Source organism: Nymphalis io, chromosome 13 (genome assembly GCF_905147045.1).
Source record: "Nymphalis io chromosome 13, ilAglIoxx1.1, whole genome shotgun sequence".
NCBI lineage: Eukaryota > Metazoa > Arthropoda > Insecta > Lepidoptera > Nymphalidae > Nymphalis > Nymphalis io.
In genome coordinates this window covers 9256356-9273831 of record NC_065900.1, presented here as the reverse complement: position 1 = coordinate 9273831, position 17476 = coordinate 9256356, and the positions used below count along the sequence as shown (strand labels likewise).

General features: G+C 31.6%; 1 protein-coding gene across 1 annotated transcript in view; it reads left to right on the top strand.

The window, feature by feature from the left end:
* The window catches only part of LOC126772734 (ras-related C3 botulinum toxin substrate 1), a 231044-nt gene extending 216087 nt beyond the window's left edge, over positions 1–14957 (top strand). The window contains exon 7 of the transcript XR_007669679.1: positions 14946–14957. The gene's annotated coding sequence lies outside the window, so the exon portion shown is untranslated. The remainder of the gene's footprint in view (positions 1–14945) is intronic.
* Positions 14958–17476: the final 2519 nt, after the last annotated feature.

The window sequence follows — 17476 nt, the reverse complement described above, 5'->3', positions numbered from 1 at the left end:
TAACCTTGCGCCATTCGTATCGAATGAAATGAAAGCAAAACTCGTAATGTATTCGTTCAATGTGAAGTCATCAATCAACGTCGTGGGCTTATTGTGTGGCCGGCACGCAACGCATCTACTCGCGTCTTACACGAGCCTTGACGCGTAGTTTTATCATTTCGATACAAAGCCCAAGCTGAGATTCTGTTTTGTTTAAAATAAGATCAGCATGTGCGTGGATGCTGTAAGCTACTTTTTATCTGTATAGTTTGTTTCGCTGTTGTCTTATCTGTTATGGCTACGTGTAGAATTCTTGGGTAATAATAATTACAATTGTTTCTATAAACATCATACAGTCAGATCGTCGATGTATAATATAATATTTTTAGTTACTTATTATAAAGTTTACCTATTTGGTATATAAAGTTATCAAAATTGATTGTTTGGTACTGGCACAAAGTGTGGTATTAAGGTTGTGGTGCCCTGGCGCAACAAAGTGGTTGCAAAAAATATTTTTTTTAACCACACAAGAAAAAACTAATTTCATATAAGGCCTCAGAGGAAAATTACCGTTTGTCCTCGTAAATTTGGCCATGTATGTTTAACTACAAATTATTCCCTTAAATATCTATTAAATATTATAACATTTTAATTTTTAATTAGTAATCAAAAATAAAGTCATAAAATAAACTTTCATCAAATATACACATAAAACTGTTTAACAAAGAATACATTTTAAGCAATAACTATTTCATGCATATTAGGAAATAAGCTGCTTGGAATAGTATTGCAAAAAAGGGTTAAGGAAGTATTGTAAAAAATAATGAAGCGGACAGTCAATTTGCAAAAGATTGCCAAGAGATTGACAATAATGTATAGTGCGCCCGCGCCGGCGCGTCAAAGAGTTAACATTACTTGTAGTTTTTGCATAAACAAAGGGTTTTGTGATTTGTATGCAAATAACAGGATTATGCTACCGTCTCCGTTTGACGGATTTATAACTAGTATTTTTTGTTCAGTTTGTAGACATAGGAGTCTCTCAGGGTTACTATTGTTAATGCAAAATTTACCGGTAGCTACTGCCACTGTTGAACAGTAATTATTTAAAGAAAAATGACATATATTTTATAGTGCGTTATAGTGAACAAAATGTAATATTTTAATACTTTCCAATCCGTTCCGTGATATATAAGTAAGTACTCTGATAGTTTTTATTACGTGTACGTCGCCAAATGTAGTATTTATTTGAGACATTTCACATAACTCGCTGAATAAAGTTTACTGTTCACATACGAAAATCTACCTTCATATATGTTTTTATGAATATTCCCCATTACAAACACAACAAATAATTTATACGCATTTTCTCAAAGCCCTTCTGAATCATTAGACCCTTCGACTAATGCGAAAAGTATTCCTACAATTCGGCTGTTTTACATTAAAGTTAAAAGAATATTTTGATATAAAAACAAAATATACTAAAAATACTGGTTAAATATATTATGATCAAGTATGAATTCAAATTAACTACATACAATTGATGACTTACATTTTCTAGATATGAATGTTGTATTCCATCAAAGTTATCTAACACGTTAAGATATGATGTCAGCCAGCCCTGTGGTCATGTCTATTACTAGAACTAGAAATTAATTGAATCATATACGAAGTTAGAAATATATCTCACTTATGTTAACGATATAAATTTAATGACATTCATATTAAGAATAAATCCTTATATTCCTCTCCGACATAGAATTATCAAAACAATGATATATAATTGGAATAATAAATAGAAAATATCAAAGTAATATTTATTAAATAGTTATAATATTTATTGGTAATTTTGCTTTACAAACAAATTGAGGGCAATAAGAGATATACTTCAAGCCAATGGAATATTAATTATGTAAAAAAAAAGAATATTTTGAGATGTGCTGGGAGGATTTTAAATTAAGGATTATATGTTTATTATGCGAGAAATCCAAAAAATTCAAATTAAATTTTGCCAAATAAAATATCTGTATATTGGCAATAGCGTCACCTACTACTAAATATCATCAAATTAGTTCAAGCCGTTTAGGAGAAGTATTATGAATACCCACGCTGCGGAATTTCATATGTAGAAATATAAAAATATATAATATAGAATATATTTTTTATCATGCAAAATCGTACAACTTAAATTATTAAAAGTAATTCATCGTTTTCACGGAGTTATTGTCGACAAAAATATACATTCGCATCGGTCATTTTCATAGGCGTCAATGCATTTCTTACCTCTGGGACTTGATATAAGTCGTGAAACAATGAAGCGGTAAGTATAAAGCCTTATCCATGCTATTTGGCAGGTGAGTCCCGGTAATGCTCCCGCGGGACTGCTTACGAAGTGTTGCGCTGGGATGACTTGCAGCTATATTTTTGAGGTAGCCGTATATTTGAAGAATACTTTTTAGGTAAGTAACTTGAAAATATGTAACTATGATTTTTAATAATAAAAGAATTCACAAATAAAATGTTCAGCAAGTATTTTTGCTGTAAAAATAATATTTAAAATGTGTTTTTATATCTCTTTTGTTTAAAAATTTTGTTTAAATTTTTTTTCTGAAACAAGTATAGTTTATAAAATAACAGTTAATTACGTTGTCTTCATTACGAATAATAACACAGTAATTATTGTATTGTACAGAGTACATTGTAAGACTAATGTCAAATATAATGAAGCTGTTTTAATGCAGGCAAAGTCATAAAAGGCTTAATCTATTAAAGTTAAATAAGCACCATGAACTATTTATATGATAAATCATAAATAAATCTATTTGGATAAAGTCAATATGGTAATTATTATCTTCATATCAAAACATGGATATAATATATGAATATGAAGATTATGACGTAAGTAATGGTGTCAGTAACTCCCACTGCTGGACAAATGCTTCCTTTCCTATTACGACTCCTGGGCAGTTTAATGGCATCTACATGCGGAGATATTTAGTCCAACATGCAGGTTACCTCACGATGATATATCTTCATCCATGTAGAGACGAAAAATATATATAATTATTTGTCGCTATTTGTACATCGTTTGTTCATATAATCGGTAAGACGTGCTTTATCAAATGGATAAAATTCATCTTATATTTATATAATATATCAGAAGGCAAAGAATACATTAATTCATATATATAAGAATATCGTAAAACCAAACCCATCTGTTATAAAATTGCCTTTAAGAACAATGGAAACTAATGTATATTTTTAAAAAAACAATATTATCTTATAAAAACGTGCGGAGGGATGCTGTATCCGACTTTCAAAATGACAAATTTCAATATAGCGTCTCTTATATATATTAAAGATGCTATATGCCACAAGTGTGCAGCGTGTTTATGTTAATATCTGCAATTTGTGAACTTTTTGGTTTTAATCACATTAGGTCTAATTTTACTTCTTATAAAGCTAATAATAATAATAGAGAGAGATAATCTGTGAGAGAATACTATAAATAATTATAAGAAATCGAAATAAGAAACAAAAATTAACTTAAAACGGTTTATGGCAGGCAGGTATATTTGTACATCACTTCCTTGCTGCAGAACATAACAGATTAGGCATATCAATAACAATGAATATTATCGATTTCTTAACAAATAACATTAATATTCGTTTCGAATACATTGCTAACATTTTGCAACAACAATTTTTTCAATAAACCAAAAAACATAATATATAAAACTAATAGCACTACAAATATATTGGTAGGAACTAAAAAGTGTGGTTAAAATTAATATTGTAATAAGTTTAAACGATATTAGCATTAAATAAAAATATAATATGTGTTTTTCATTGTTATATTTTTATTAAAAGAAGTTTTTAGTGAATAGTTTAGTTAATAGGGTTTTTTTTCTTATCAAGACTAAACTTGCCTCTTGTCTTAGCAAACTCGACCAGATTGTCTGTGAGAGAATGCTTTAAATAATGATAATACATTTCTAGCGCACCTTTTTTTCTGTTAGGTATTCTTTTTGTTCTTTACTTGTGTAATAAAATATAAATAAATAAATGAAATAAAAAGCTAATTTACTATATTCTTACTTGAAATATTTGTTTCTTTTAACTTGGACTCAAACTTTATTTGGGGAAGCGAACGTCGTCAGAAGGTTGTAATCCATACTAGAGTCGATTTGAGAACTGCAAACGTACGTGAGATGACGAAGAGGGAAGAGGGTTCGCGGAGTGGATTTTAATGTTTCGATCACGGCCTAGGGAAAATAAATTGGATTGGGATTTACTTTGTCTTTATTTATTTCAGCAAAAACTGAAGTTTAAAACAAACGTTGAAACGGAAACGAATATGGATAGATAGTTGATATGATATATGTAAGTATATATTAAGTTTGTAAAAATATTTAAGATTATATATTCCTATAAAAAAACCATAATACTGACACTTATTGAATAAAAGTAAAAAAATATCAATATATTAAATAGACTATTTTAAATAACTTTTTGAAATAATAATTAATTCAACATGTTAACCAATCAATCAATAAAACTGTTTGGAAATATTAAAATAGAATGGCGTCTCAATGTTTTAAAATACGTACGAAATATACCGATTGTTCACCCTTATATACCTAACATCACGGTATAGCTCATATCTTGCCGGTAGTCACTCGGGCTTCGTGCCCTTCTGTGGGGATTCGTATGTGTGTTGATGTGTGTGTTGATTTCCCGACACCGCCCGGTACGGCCCTGTTAGGGTTGCTAGAAAGTTTTGTAACGTTTATTTAGTTAATTTTATTGAAAAATATTTTATGATTGTTTTTTTTTAAATATAATAAGTTATTTATATTATTTTACTTATAATTTGCTTTACTATTTTTGTATATATTTTTTAATGTATAAGTGGTGATAATATTCACATTTGGTTCTAAAGTTTGTGGATGTGTGTTTTTACCTTATAATAAGATAGAAGAATCGAATACAAAGATTTTTAATACTATTATTTATTTTGCAAAAAGTACTCTAAAAATATATATTTTTAAAATACTTTCGTTGCCCTACACAGCTGTCATCTGTTTCGTTCGGAGGGCACTCACACAGGCAACCGTTACACACACATATCAAGCAAGGGGTGCGCCTATAGGGAGGCATAGTGGGGTGTATTAAGTTCCTTTCTTTTCACTAAAATAATTTTAGGGGATGGTTTTACTTCGATATTTTTTTCTAAGGGCTCGGCTTCTGTTGAATTCGTTCGCCATGCAATTTGAGAAATGGCTGTTTTCATAGGGTGCATTCGCTAGTAGTTGAGATGTCGTTGACAGTGATAGGGTAGTTTTTATTTACGTTTTAGTTAAATAAATGGTTCTACTGTAATACGAATCTTGACCTTTTATATACATATTAAGCACGTGTAAACTTTGCTTAAACTAAAATCACAACATTTATTAAAACTTTGCACAACTATAATAATATTATAATATGTAGAGGAGACATACGATAAAAGTTACGAACTCTTAGTTCTTATATTTAAAACATACAACTAAATATTTTAATATTAATAAGTCAGAGACAGCTGTCTATACATATTATTTTTCTACTTCGTTACCTTAGCGCTCAATTTTCAATTAAATAACAATTGCATTCGAAACAAAGGAAGGCAGATGAACCCTTAACAAGCGGAATCACCAAAATATATTATTATGAAGATAAAGAAAACCCGATAACATCAGGCGAGCTTTCGCTGAAATATTTTTAATCAAGGTTTTTACCTGGTGCCTTTGCCGCGGGAACGAACCGACCTGTCAATCTCTCAAATGGTAGATTAAAAACATCTTTGCTTTTTTTTTAGTATTAGAGGGATCAAGAAATTATATTTTTTAGAAAAAAAAAACGAACAAATATGATTATATGGGTACGTTAGATAAAGTTTTGACGAAGGTTGACGGTGAGAATCTTTGACTATATATTGTATTTATTTTTACCTGAATGCTTAAAGGTTATGTATCTTAAATATATATAACCTATTTACGTATACCTACTCAATACCATTCATATAAATTCGATTATAACAGATATGACATTTAATATACAAGAACATCTGTTAATAACAAGTTTATCCGTAAAATAATTAACTATGACACCGAATTTTTGTCTTTAACTCCTTCGTTATTTATAATGTTATAAAGACATTTAATTTATATAGAAATAAGGATCTTTTCTGCCTTCAATTAGAGATTATTTTTCTATGGTCAGTCATATTTATAAGCTTCTATATTACTTGTATTAGAACGGCAGGTGTTCCAAATTTGCTGACTCAGCGCAGTGGCACCGGTAGTTTGTGGTAGCGGATTCGAGTCTCCATCCGATCACGATTTACATGTCAGTTGCGCCGCTTGATATCCGATTATGACCATTTTCCAACAACGCCAGTCATCGTTTACTTATAATTCTTAGAAAATAAGATTACAATAATGCCGATTAAGTTGACATTGAAGATGAGAAGTGAGAGCCTTAACAAGTATGATTTTTGTGATGTATGTTTTTTTTACTATATTTTTTTTTAAATCGATTGTAATAATTATTATGTATTTGTTTCGAAAAATTATTTCGTGCAATCTGTAGTTCTTCATACTGTTAGGACAGAACCGTGAAACCAAGACAAGTCATAAGACGTTCTATCGCTAAGCAATAATGTATTGAGTTGTGTTTGATCAGTATGCATTTGTTTCTGACTTAGGTTGTACTATAATAGAATCACAACAAATTAAATCCTTTATGTAGCAGTGACTTAACAGTGTGCTTAAAATTTACTTAACCCTAAAGTCTTGTTAGTAGAACAATTGTCTAATTATCGTTTACCATTTTTATTCCAACCTGGTGGTAGGGCTTTGTGCAGGCCCATTTGGGTTAGTACCACCCACTCATCAGATATTCTACCGCTAAGCAGTAACAGTTAGTATTGTTGCGTTCCAGTTTAAAATCTGAGTAAGCCAGTGTAACTACATGCACAAGGGACATAACATCTCAATTCTCAAGGTTGGTGGCGCAATGGCGATGTAAGGAATGGTTATTATTTCTTACATCTTCTTTATCTTCATATGCCTATAACGTAAAAAAAATAAACAAAAATCGAATTAGTCCTTGGAGACAATTTTTCTATATAAGCTTATTTTTCGTTAGATTCAAATTATCATTCCAATAAAGAGTTAATACTATAAAACGATATAATGACAGACTGGGGTAACTTTCTTTGTGATATCATGTAGTGATACGCTGGAATGGATTCCATCCGACGAAACCGTTATGAAGACGGACATATCAATTTGAGCCAATAACAACATCACTATGTATGTACGTACGGTTTTGTCAACGATCCACCATGACACATCGAAATAAATTAAACTTACATGTCTGAACTGGTCCATCCATTATATGATATACAATAAATAAACATATACAATCAATTTTAATTGACTACTAGTAGTCATAATTTTGTTGGATTTAATGGCGCTTGTATTTAATTTTTGGAATATTCCTTACATACGATATCTAATTTTTCTTAAGTTTTGTAGTTTTGCAAAGCAAGTTTAGATTTGATAATGTTAAAACCAGACCGGTGTAAGCGGTCCAGAAAAGGTAAAAAACGAAAGAGAGTGTGCTTAAAAATCTTCGAATGTTTTCTTTGAACTCTTTTAAAAACATAATTTACAAAGTTCTTTAATGTTTATTTGTATACATTTTCGGTGATACAATTTATTACATATAGTTATATATATAGCTTATATCGTATCTAATATAATATATTAGGCTTTAAGCATCCCAAGTAATATTACATAGTTTATAAAAGTAAATAGTATGTAAAAGGCGAACGATGATTAACATAAAATACACTAAGCAGCTACCCGTCCCGATATCTCACGGGTAGAATAAGGGATTACATTACTGTACTGTAACAGCCTGTGAATATCCCACTGCTGGGCTAAAGACCTCCTCTCCTCTTTTTAAGGAGAAGGTTTGGAGCTTATTCCACCACGCTGCTCCAATGCGTGTTGGTGGAATACACATGTGGCAGAATTTCAGTGAAATTGCACACATGCAGGTTTCCTCACGATGTTTTCCTTCACCGTAAAGCACGAGATGAATTATAATCACAAATTAAGCACATGAAAATTCAGTGGTGCTTGCCCGCTCTTGAACCCACGATCATCTGTTAAAATTCACGCGTTCTTACCACTGGGCCATCTCGGCTCTATTGTATAAGGGATTACATAACCCGTTCATATTATAGTAATAAATATAACTCAATTGGTTTACGCAGCGCACGCCAGTAAAGCTCTCAGTCGGCATATCTTTTTTCCGACATCTTCAACGATCATCGTTATATCTCAGTCAATTTACACACAACCTTAATGCAATATACACCTAAACCATCCTCATGTAACAATCCATTGGTGAAAACCGTATGTAAATCCGTCCGGTAGTCTTTGAGTTTATTGCGTTAAGATAGACAGAACAGCGCGGTTGTGGACTTAGTTTTATAATATGTCTTGAATGTTTTTATGAATTTTATAAGAAATATAAGAATATTCATATAAGGAAGTCCTTCGCAATACTTCTAGACCCACCGGTCAAGATTATGACTACACATCCAGGTCGGTCAGCCATTTTGAAATATTACTCAGTGATATAGTTTTAAAACAGAAAATAAAATATTTCACAGAATATATTAAAGTGATAAAGTGTGTGCACTATTTATTCCATTTCATAATTAGATGATGCAATCACTTTTATAATCCGATGTGATACGAATCCAACCGAGATCAACGGTTTTAGTACTGTCATCTTCTATACTTCGATTATGAGAACAGAAATCGAGATTTCTGTTACTATGACAATAAGTCTTTTAAAACCGAATACACATTACTAAGACATAATATTATGTGCAGACAAAATGCTGTTAACAAATGACAATACATGTAAACCTTATAACTCATGTGTTCTCTTTATCCAATTTGCGTAGCACTTTCTTTTTGAAAGTCACGTTTAAAAGTATTAGTCTTTATTTATGTGACGTCTCAATGATAGTTGATGTGTGACCGAGCTGAAATCTGATACAGAACTTCACACTGTAATTGAATTGAAAAAAATAGTGATGACTGCTAAGGAAAGATGTTTATATAAATTTAAATAAATATTAGCTACAATTATTGGTTTACATAAAGCTATTACGTACAATGTTTTTACAAAAACAAAAAAAAAAAAACATATAAAATTATTAACATGTATTAGAAAGATTTATTTAGCTATCTTTCCTTCATAAATAATTATAAGGGTACTTTTAAGAGAGATAAATATTTTTTAAGAGTTTAATCTCCAAACTTACGGGAAGTTTAAGAGGAGTGTAGTAAAAGAAGGAAAAGATATATCTACATTGCTTAGCGAAACTTTTACAAATACTTACAAGTCGTTAATAATCATATCATATAAAAAAATCAAGATAAAATTAAATATAAAGGTACAATACAAAGTATACAAAACGTAATGATTTTAAAGTGATAATAACGTAAGTTAACAATATTTAAAATTCATGGAAAAATAATACCCCCTGATAAAATCTTCACGGGTTACACTTTGGAACCAAATAAAACTCTATAAATAATTTCTATGGCGGATACAATTATAGATAGCTTCATCGTATACGCTATTAACTATGAAACCACATCTGTCACATATAAAAAACTGAATTCTCAGCACGTGCCCACATGCAACGTCATCGGCCAGTCATTACCAGGGGTCAACGGCCCACTGATCACCTTCTACGCCCTGTCGTTCATCATTAGCCTAGGTTAGGATGTTTGTAAACAAGTCAGCTGATAAGACCAGAGTAGGTCAGTTTGTTAACAACAATTAATACTCTTACTTATTCATGATAACTTCTAAATTGTAAATATTTAAATTCATCATTAATTAAACATTTTTATTACCTTTACAAACATTCTCTTTATTCATCTGCGTTTATTATTTCATTTTAAAGGGAAACGAATGAAAAATGTAACGCAATGTAGTGAAGTTTTCGTAATTAAATATTGAAAACGTGTAACGCAAACAGTTGCCGCTTCATACACATGCCCGAAAAATGTAATAAATCAATCAACCGTGACCGAAAACACGTGTCCGAAGTGGAATTTATTACCTGTCATTATCGCAATTCGGCTAATCAATTAACGTGTATTTTTGAAAAACTGTTATATTTATCACTATCTATTTGAAAATCCAATGAGGATGCTACAGAGAATTTACCATGAAGACGCCTAAGACGCGATGGAGAGTTATATCAAGGCAATTTGTGCTGTTTATCATTTGTATGAAAATCCAAAATAGCTTGAACGATATTTTGAAATTAATTTTCGTATTTTCTTCATACAGTTAGTACTCGTATCGACAGTTAATAAATCAAAGTACGTTCTTACGTGGCCAAGAACACGATTCCGCGGCAGAATTTATCGAAGCAGCTTGGTGCCTCACGATCGATTTGTGTAGCTTTTGTTTCGTAAATTGCTTTATATTAAATGGTCATATATCGTTAATCCAGTTACAAGCCACTGAAGGACAAAACGTTCATTCGCTAAAAGATTAAAATTTAGATTAATCTTAAATTGATTTTAAGTCGATTTCACCTACGCATTAAAAGATAATTAATCTTTTAGATATCAAAAATAATTCTTGTTTTTGCTCTAATTATAAGCGCTCACTCCATTTACATTGTTCGTTCGATTGAGTTGAAATTTTGTAAAGTACATAACCATATAAACGTTTATAGCATAATATCTACATATGTATAAACGTCGGCGTATGAATTATATAAGATATTTGATTTAATCAAAAATTAAAAAAAATAACATTGTACTTGACAATACTTGACCATTAATATAATTTTAACATAGTTATATATACCACTTGCATCTTTGGTATTTAAATATTAACAAATTTTTTATTCAACAGCCTTTCGTAGTCCACTGCTGAACATAGGCCTCACCCAAGGTGCGCCAAAGCTCCCGGTCCTCCGCCTTCCGCATCCAGTCGGTACCCGCCACCTTTTTAAGGTCATCGGTCCACCTGCCTGGAGGGCGACCTACACTGCGTTTGCCGATCCGCGTTCTCCACTCTAGGACTCGTCTGCTCCAATGGCTATCGGTCCTAGGGCATACGTGACCAGCCCACTGTCACTTCAGCCTGCTAATTTTGCAAGCTATGTCGGTGACTCCGGTTCTTTTCCGGATAATCTCATTTCTGATCTTATCCTTCAAAGATACTCCGAGCATAGCTCGCTCCATAGCACACTGAACGACTTTGAAACAAATTATTAAATATTATTAAATTAAATAAAAATAAATTATTAACAATAATATCCAAACTAGCTTTAATTTCATAACTTAAAACCAAATTTATGTAATGTAGTAGGTATTATAATTTACGCATGAGTTGCGCATGCGACGGCCACTTTGATCTCCGTTACAATCGCCTGTAATTGATGACGGCAAACGAATAATACCAATCCGGTGCGTGTGCGCTTCGCTGAATGCAATCTACATATTGTAGGGTATACGAGCGTTGTTAAGAATAAGGCTAAATTGTTAGGCTTAGTTATGCTTTGCCTTGTTCATTAATATTATATTCAACTTTAAATTTGACTAAACTTAGCTTAACGCTTAAGAAAATACCTACTTTTATTATAACATAAAATGAAATAGGGAGATTTAATTATATAGTAATTTAAGTACAAACGAGAATGCGTCAGAATCTTTAACATGTATATGCAAGTATGTTTGTAGTTTTAAGACAAGGTTCTGCCTCGATAAAAGGGGAGTCTATCTCTAGATAATTAGGAAATTTCCTAATTTTTTTACATATATCTGCAAATGCTAATCCAATTAATATGAAACCTTCATATAACGATACTATTATGTAACTAACCCAAATTGGAGCAGCGTGGTGAAATATCCGATATAGCCGAGATGGCCCTGTGGTAAGAACGCGTGAATCTTAACCGATGATCGTGGGTTCAAACCCGGGCAAGCACCACTGAATTTTCATGTGCTTAATTTGTGATTATAATTCATCTCGTGCTTTACGGTGAAGGAAAACATCGTGAGGAAACCTGCATGTGTCTAATTTCACTGAAATTCTGCCACATGTGAATTCTACCAACCCGCATTGGAGCAGCGTGGTGGAATAAGCTCCAAACCTTCTCCTCAAAAAAGAGGAGAGGAGGCCTTTAGCCCAGCAGTGGGACATTCACAGGCTGTTACGGTACGGTGAAATATCCTACAAACCTTCCCCTCCAGTGGAAAGCAGGCCTCAGTCCAGCATTGGGAAATTTACAGATCTACTTTATTATCTAGAACCTGAAAGAAAAATGTCAGTCTAGCGACCCTCCAGGCAAACATTGCCAAAAGAATAACAGATACTTAGTGAGATCGCTTTGGTTGGATGATTAGTGAGCTGGCAAACCTTTTGGATATATGATTAAACCAAAGACAATCTCTAAAGCAGACACCCTGGGCCCCACATTACATTTTTGTGAAAATATAAAAAATGTTCTTCTACGAGGAAAACATTTAGGTAACGATTTTAGTTGCGCTCATTTTGATACGAAGTCTATTAATAAACAAATTAAAAAGTCACATATTTAACTCTCTGATTTCGAGCTGAACCCTTCCTTAAATTCTTGGAAATAAGTGTATTATGTAATTATCAAATTCACTGATATCTAAATATCAGAGGTCGAGCTAGGGTCATCCAATTAATGCAAAATAAACATTAATTTAAGACGCAGGCATAACCAAAATATACAGTATAGCACACCATTTGTTCCCGTCACTGTCAATTGATAATTCTGAGCAAATATGTTGGAATACTATTTTTCTGTGGTATTTCACATTGTCTTTGAGTAATTTTGGTCTTATATGCCTAACAGACATAAAATAAAATTAATTTTATTCCTAAATATGATATATTCTCTTCGACTTTCTTAATTTTCAAAAGGTTTGGCATTGTCCTCGGAGGCAGACATGTGCAAATGATTTAGAACAAAAGTCTCTTAATAAATTTGCAAATAAAAATTTAAAGCAACTGCATCGCAACACTACCATGTTGACAGAAACACTTCTTGATTTTTCTTATAAGTTGTACAAATATCTAATAATAAGATCTGCCACATGAACGAATCATAGAGTAATTTTACTCGCCAGTAACCACGGCACTAATTGTATTATAACAGGGTAAAACTCATTCTATCCGTGCGTAACCGTCACGTATAGTATGATATATATAAATATGATATTGCTTTTCCACAAGAGACTTAATAATAGGTATGTAGGGTTCAAAGCCATCTTGAATTGCCCAAGTTAAACTTTAGTTGGTGGTAATGCTTTGTACAGGTTCGTCTTGGTTAGGTACTACCCTTATCAGATATTCTATCACAAAATAGCTATACATAAGTATTGTTTATTGCATTCACTTGTTAAGGGTGAGTCAGCTAGTATCCAGGCACGAGGGACATAGCATCTTAGTCTTCTAGGTTGGTGGTGCATTGGCGATAGAAAGAATGGTTTTTTACGGCATTAATATATGTGCGCGGTATTCCGTAGTAACCACATACTATCAGGTGCCCCATTCGCCCTTCCCCGCCTTCTGTAAAAAAATGTAAATAATTGTAATATTCACTTTCCGTACATATATCTGACGTACATTCTCAACTTAGTTCATTATTATATCTTTAGTTATTTTAGCCTCTTCTAAGTATAAGTTTTTACGGTGGTCAAAGTAAATAGTTACAAAGTTATTACAGCATAATGGATAACAAAAAAATGATAACCTTAATACAAATATGGCGCAAGAACGCATCTAAACTAGTTTAATTAACAAGTGATTGACGTTGCTATTGAATATCAGTTTGCAAGGTTGTAATTTTATGTGATTTCTATTAGGTTCTTAAATTATATTCACGTTATACATTTTTAATCAAGGGCCTAATAACAGGACGGCCCGTAATGTTTCTTCGAGATATATAGTAAAATTTTAGTAGAGCTGTGTCAGTTTATACATAAAAATATTCTGAATAGCTTAGTGACGTAATAGTCACAGGTTAGATTTGAGCTCTTTTGCGAGTACTACAAGTTTTTAAGCTACCGTCGATGTGACATTTCTACTATCACGCGGAAACACAATTTTATATGTCATACCGAGGTCAAAATACAAATAAAATCATTTTAGGTTTTTTACGAATTCAACACAAAGAAACAGTCCTTACTTATTATAGAAGCCTTTCCATTACAGATAGCATGCTTATTATGTTTATTGCTAAAATCTACCACTGGTCCGAAAATAACTGCCTGAAGGAGAAACAGCGAATGAAAGGGCGGGTTTTTAATTTTATTTTCTACCAGAAACATAACAATGACATTTTACAATGTATAAATTACATAATATTATTATTTGATATAGCTTGATTTTTTTCTCAAGCTGGATTCTGATGACCCATCATTCCTTTTGCACAAAAACATAATAACTAAAAAAAAGATGCAACAAAAAGATAATAACTAAAGGTATGAAAGAAATTCATAGTTGAAATGCTTTATTTCTATAAATAATATTACATCAGACAAAGCCGCATGTACAAGCTAGTTATGAATAGTTTTATACAATTTAATGATAGCTTCACAGCTAAGCATCGTAAAAACATGTCATTTTCAATTTTCCTACGTAATATACATAATGGCAGTGTAATGAAGTCATAGATGCACCATCAGCGTAATGGATAAATGCTTTTAAAAGTTAATCGATCTTCATGAGATTTAAGTTTTTTCTCTGAAACTGTACAAGAAAAATAAATGATGTAAGTTTTTATGATCAATTTTGATGTTTTTGTGTTATATTGCAAATATTTTTTCATCTATCAGGCATGTACTGCATAAATGTTCTAAAAAAAAGCATACTAACTGCCGCTACAGTGCTACTACTACCCGCCGTGTGTCTCGTGCTCGGCGGTGAAGCAAAACACGGTAAGGAAACCTGCATGTGGCAAATGAAATTCCAACATATGTGTATCCACCAACCCGCATTGGTGCAACTTGGTGGAATGAGCTCCAAAACTTTTCCTCAAAAAGAGACCTTAGCCTGTGCTAAGGTCTCCTTTTGAGGAAAAGCTTGTTTATGACCCATTCCTGTGAATGGGACATAAACAAGCTTTTACATTATTTAATAGCATATAAGAAAATTCTCTAGTCATTTGTATTTTTATATATCTCACAGTTTCTGAGTTATAACAAACACAAACTTTGAGTAATATGTCTACGGTATAATTTGATGAAGCTTTAAAGTAAAGTTATAACCAACCTCTTACTGCTGAATTAAGGCCTCCTCTTTTTTAATCCCAAAAAGTATTTCTTTGTATTGCTGTATTGTTCGAATAACTATGGACGCAACATATAACATCGTAGATTTGATAGTTTGATCCAATATCAGAAAAAGTTTATACATCTTGCAGTGAAACTTATATATATAATAATGACTGTCTGACATATCCACGCACAACCCAAACTAAGCTGTGGTTAGAAAATTTGCATATGGGTTCCTTTTACATAGTTGGTTAGCTCTAAGGAAGGATTTTTGAAAATTTAATCCCTAGTAGAAGGATGTAAAGGGGATGAAATTTTGTACGAAAATCTTACGTTTTTGTAGAAAGATCTATGGAATTTGATATTTAGTATTTATGGATAAAGGGCTAGTATATAATAAAACTATTATAATCAAAACATATTATTTAAAACCATTTCAAAATAATACCTAAGAAGGTTTTATGTACAAACTGTTTTATGATCTGTATCAATTTTAACTACCGCGCGGTGTAATATAATCCAATTACATAATTAATAACTATAGAAAATGAATAGGTATATGTATAACACATTCATTACATTAAACTATACATTTCTAAATTGAAAAATGTCTGTGTGCTAGATATCGTAAATAGAACACAGCTGTATTGTTTAGTATTCAAAATGAAACTGTCTGTCGTGTTGCGGACTCGCTACAACAGAACCAAAAGTCGAGCTCCAAAAATGTAATAGCTGTCACTGACTATGATTAATGCAATTAATTCCACAATAGCCACAATGTTATGTACACTGTTTGATAAAAAAATATACAAACCAATGAAAATGAAATCAATATGCTCCGACATATAGTAATAACTTATAACATATTTTGTTTCTAATCAATATGAAAACTGTTTCAAGTTCTTTTTAACAAATAAAACCAGTAGGCGGAATTTCAATTTTTTAAATATATGATTTGAGCTGTATATTAAATGTAAACCTTTATTTATTTTGTGAAAAGTTTTCTTTGAATTTGTAAGGTTGAGGGGATTTATTTATGAAATAATAGTGATTTATACTTTAAACTGGCCGTTGATACAATCAGATAGATCGGTTTCGTCGGATAGATTTCATAAATAACGTGTAGAATTTTTGTACATAGATTTATTACGTTCGCCGGCGAAAATGGTGGGAGATTGTTTTTCAATTTAACCGGCGAACTCCTGCTGTTTGACATGCCGCCTGGCGAGCGGCACAGCACTGGATTGGTAAATACATTGTATATCGGAACACGAAGTTTATATAGCTATAGATAATTTAAAACTTATTGAATTAATGTGCCTTAAAGGTTCAAAAACATGTTAGAACAAACTAAAAATAAAGAAAGACATCTAGTTTCTTTATATGACGTGAACATTTAACGGACAAACAAAAATGGTCCTCAGCTTTTAAAAATGATAATAATAATTCGACGATATATTCAAACTATTGTTTTTTTTTTTAATTTAATCATTTATTTTAAAAGTATATTTTGTTATTTAAATTAAACAGGATGGTTTAATGCGAACATACGACGATTTCGAAGAATTGAACGGTGTTGACGCTGGAAAATGTTTTTTGAGATATTTAAATCAAGTGAACATATATATGATATCCTGTTACATTGCAGTTACAAACCAGTTATAGCATCAGCGTTTTTTATTTATTATGATCGACAGTTCAACCGTAATTTTAAATAAGGGTAGTCACACATTCTCATGTTGAAAACATCAGTTGAATCTTTATTTTGTTTTTATACACAGAAAAACTTAGAGTATCGCAAGGAAAGCTAAATGTTTTTAAAGATATTTCGTATTTGGAACTTAGGAATTTAAAATTCGAATGATGAATTATCTTGTGTTTAAAATGTTTATATAACAACATATAGGTTGTAAAACAGTTGAATTCAAATTTAATCTGTTGTATATTATGTTCGAGTCTTTACGTTTCGTTTAAAAATCGTAACACAATTTCCGTTCGAAATATTTTTTACAACAAAAGTTGAACTAGTTCTTGTTATAAGGTGTGAAAGCCATGACCTTTGCAATGATATTAATTACAGTGAAAAATCTAAT